Genomic DNA, 4,758 nt, shown 5'->3' with positions numbered 1-4,758 from the left:
TTGCAAGCTTTTGTATTCACTGCTTTTTCTTGCTTCAAGAATCAATTTTATGATTTTTCAGATTATCAAATAACATTTTTCCTTGTTCATCATTCTTTCAAGAACCAACAATTTTAACATTCATAAACAACAAATTCAAAAGACATATGCACTGTTCAAGCATTCATTCAGAAAACAAAAAGTATTGTCACCACATCAAAATAATTAAACTAATTTCAAGGATGCATTCGAAACTATGTACTTCTTGTTCTTTTATTTTTAGAACATTTTTCATTTAAGAGAGGTGATGGATTCATAGGACATTCATAGCTTTAAGACATAGACACTTAAACACTAATGATCATGTAATCAAGACACAAACATAAATAAAACATAAGGCTCAAAAATCGAAAAACAGAAAAATAAGAACAAAGAGATTAAGGAACGGGTCTACCTTAGTGAGGGTAGCGTCTTCCTCTTCTTGAAGAACCAATGGTGTTCTTAAGCTCCTCTATATCTCTTCCTTGTCTTTGTTGCTCCTCCCTCATAGCTCTTTGATCTTCTCTAATCTCATGGAGAATGATGGAGTGCTCTTGGTGTTCTATCCTTAGTTGTCCTATGTTGGAACTTAATTCTCCTAGGGAGGTGTTGATTTGCTCCCAATAATTTTGTGGAGGGAAGTGCATCCCTTGAGGTATCTCAGGGATTTCATGGTGAGGAATTTTATCATGCTCCTGTTGAGGTCCATGATCTCTTGTTTGCTCCATCCTTTTCTTAGTGATGGGCTTGTCCTCATCAATGAGGATATCTCCCTTATTGTCAATTCCATCCGAATTGCAGAGGTGGCAAATGAGGTGAGAAAAGGCTAACCTTGCCAAAGTGGATGACTTGTCAGCCACCTTGTAGAGTTCTTGAGGTATAATCTCATGAACTTCCACTTCCTCCCCAATCATGATACTATGGATCATGATGGCCCGGTCTACAGTAACTTCAGACCGGTTGCTAGTAGGAATAATTGAGCGTTGGATGAACTCCAACCATCCTCTAGCTACAGGCTTAAGGTCTGGTCTTCTCAATTGAACCGGCTTGCCTCTTGAGTCAACTTTCCATTTAGCTCATTCCACACATATGTCCATGAGGACTTGGTCCAACCTTTGATCAAAGTTAACCCTTCTAATGTAGGGGCGTGCATTTTCTTGCATCATTGGCAAGTTGAACGCCAACCTTACATTTTCCGGACTGAAATCTAAGTATTTCCCCCGAACCATTGTAAGCCAATTCTTTGGATTCGGGTTCCTACTTTGATCATGGTTCCTAGTGATCCATGCGTTTGCATAGAACTCTTGAACCATTAAGATCCCGACTTGTTGAATAGGATTAGAGAGAACTTCCCATCCTCTTCTTCTAATCTCTTGTCGGATCTCCGAATATTCGCTCTTTTTGAGCTTAAAAGGGACCTCAGGGATCACCTTTTCTTGGCCAAAACTTCATAGAAGTGGTCTTGATGGACCTTTGAGATGAATCTCTCCATCTCTCATGACTCAGAGGTGGAAGTAATTGCCCTTCCTTTCCTCTTTCTTGAGGTTTCTCTGGCCTTAGGTACCATTGATGGTTATGAAAAAATAAAAAGCAATGCTTTTACCACACCAAACTTAAAAGGTTTGCTTGTCCTCGAGCAAAAGAAGAAAGAAAGTAGAAGAAGAAGAAGAAAATGGAGGAGATGTAGGGAGATAGTGTATTCGGCCAAGGGGGAGAAGTGGTGGTTGTAATGTGTGAAAATGGAGTAGTGTTGAGGGGTTTATATAGGGGTGGGGTGAGTGGTAGGTTTCGGCCATTAGGGTTGGGTTTGGGAGGGAAAAGAATTTGAATTTTGGAGGTAGGTGGAGTTTATGGGGAAGAATGGATGGATGTGATTGGTTAAGGGTATTTAGGGAAGAGGTATGGAGGTGATTGGTGAAGGGTATTTGGGGAAGGGAGTTATGAAAAGGTGTGAAGAGGATAGAAGAAGAGGTGGGGTAGGTGGGGATTCTGTGGGGTCCACAGATCCAGTGGGGTCAAGGACTTAGTATCCCTGTTCCAATTAGGCGTTCCAAATGCCCTTAGAGTGCATGTCTGGCATTAAACGCCAGCTTGCTGCTTGTTTCTGCCGTTTAACGCCATTTCCATGCTCTGTTCTGGCATTAAACGCCAGTCTGGTGCTTGTTTCTGGCGTTTAACGCCAGCTTAATGCTTCTTTCTGGCGTTAAACGCCAGTTTGATGCTCCTTACTGGCGTTTAAATGCCAGTAAGTTCTTCCTCTAGGGTGAGCTATTTTTAATGCTATTTTTCATTCTGTTTTTTATTTTTAAGTAGTTTTTGTGACTTCACATTATCATCAACCTAAAGAAAACATAAAATAGAAATGGAAAATAATTAAATATAGTTAAATAACATTGGGTTGCCTCCCAACAAGCGCTTCTTTAAAGTCAACAGCTTGACAGTGAGCTCTCATGGAGCCTCACAGATGTTCAGAGCATTGTTGGGACCTCCCAATACCAAACTTAGAGTTTGAATGTGGGGGTTCAACACCAAACTTAGAGTTTGGTTGTGGCCTCCCAACACCAAACTTAGAGTTTGACTGTGGGGGCTTTGGTTGACTCTGCAGTGAGAGAAGCTTTTCATGCTTCCTCTCCATGGTTACAGAAGGAAAACCTTGAGTTTTAAATATAAGGTAGTCCTCATTCAGTTGAAGGACCAACTCTCCTCTGTCCACATCAATCACAGCTCTTGCTGTGGCTAGGAAGGGTCTTCCAAGGATGATGGATTCATCCTCATCCTTCCCAGTGTCTAGGATTATGAAATCAGCAGGGATGTAAAGGCCTTCAACCTTTACTAGCACGTCCTCTACTAGTCTATAAGCCTGTTTTCTTGAGTTGTCTGCCATCTCCAATGAGATTCTGGCAGCTTGCACCTCAAAGATCTCAAGTTTCTCCATTATAGAGGGTGGCATAAGCATAATGCCTAACCCCAGGTCACACAAAGCCTTCTCAAAGGTCATGGTGCCTATGGTACATGGTATTAAGAATTTACCAGGATCCTGTTTCTTTTGAGGTAATTTCTGCCTATCCAATGCATTCAGTTCATTGGTGAGCAAGGGAGGTTCATCTTCCCAAGTCTCATTACCAAATAATTTGGCATTCAGCTTCATGATTGCACCAAGGTACTTAGCAACTTGCTCTTCAGTAATGTCTTCATCCTCTTCAGAGGAAGAATACTCATTAGAGCTCATGAAGGGCAAAAGCAGGTTGAATGGAACCTCTATGGTCTCTGTATGAGTCTCAGATTCCTTCAGGTCCTCATTGAGGAACCCTCTAGTGTTCAGAGGATGTCCCATGAGGTCTTCCTCATTGGGATTCACGTCCCCCTCCTCCCTTGTAGGTTCGGCCATGATGGTCAAATCAATGGCATTGCACTCTTTCTTTGGATTTTCTTCTGTATTGCTTGGGAGAGTACTAGGAGGAGCTTCAGTGACTCTTTTACTCAGCTGGCCCACTTGTGCCTCCAAATTTTAAATGGAGGACCTTGTTTCATTCATGAAACTTAGAGTGGCCTTAGATAGATCAGAGACTATATTTGCTAAGCTAGATAGATTCTGCTCAGAATTCTCTATCTGTTGCTGAGATGATGATGGAAAAGGCTTGCTATTGCTAAACCTGTTTCTTCCACCATTATTAAAGCCTTGTTGAGGCTTTTGTTGATCCTTCCATGAGAAATTTAGATGATTTCTCCATGAGGGATTATAGGTGTTTCCATAGGGTTCACCCATGTAATTCACCTCTGCTAGTAAGCCATGTCTAATTCCTGGACTAGAGCTTTAGACTAACATTGCATGATTCCTGGAACCCTCATTAGAAATTTTGAAATCCTTATTTTTATTTTTCCAAATAATTTTTGAAAAAAAATTTTAAAATCATAAAAACCAAAAATATTGTGTTTCTTGTTTGAGTCTAGTGTCAATTTTAAGTTTGGTGTCAATTGCATCTTTTTAATTTCATTAAAATTTTCAAAAACTCATGCATGGTGTTCTTCATAATCTTCAAGTTGTTCTTGATGATTTGCTTTGTTTGATCTTTGCATTTTTATGTTTTGTGTCTTTTCTTGTTTTTCATATGCATTTTTAATTTGTTAGTGTCTCAACATTAAAAATTTTTTAAGTTTGGTGTCAATTGCATGCTTTTATAATTTTCTTTAATTTTCGAAAATTCATCATATGTTCTTCATGATCTTCAAGTTGTTCTTGATGATTTCCTTTGTTTGATCTTTGCATTTTCATGTTTGGTGTCTTTTCTTATTTTTCATATGCATTTTTGAATTTTTAGTATCACAACATTAAAAATTTTCTAAGTTTGGTGTCTTGCATATTTTTCTTTTCTTAAAAATTTTCAAAAATAAGTTCTTGGTGTTCATCTTGACATTCAAAGTATTCTTGGTGTTCATCTTGACATTCAAAGTGTTCTTGCATGCATCATGTGTTTTATTCATAATTTTCATGTTTTGAGTCTTTTGGTTGTTTTTCTCTTTCATCATTGAAAATTCAAAACTAAAAAAAAATATCTTTCCCTTATTCTCTCATAAATTTTCAAAAATTTGAGTTGACTTTTTCAAAACTTTTTAAAATTTAATTGTTTCTTATGAATCAAATCAAATTTTCAATTTAAAAATTCTATCTTTTTCAAATCTTTTTCAAAAAATCAAATCTTTTTCACTTTTTCTTTCATAATTTCGAAATTTTCAAAATTT

Source organism: Arachis hypogaea, chromosome 12 (assembly GCF_003086295.3).
Source record: "Arachis hypogaea cultivar Tifrunner chromosome 12, arahy.Tifrunner.gnm2.J5K5, whole genome shotgun sequence".
Classification (NCBI taxonomy): Eukaryota; Viridiplantae; Streptophyta; class Magnoliopsida; order Fabales; family Fabaceae; genus Arachis; species Arachis hypogaea.
The sequence above is the reverse complement of the archived record's forward strand: the minus strand, read 5'-3'. Positions refer to the sequence as shown.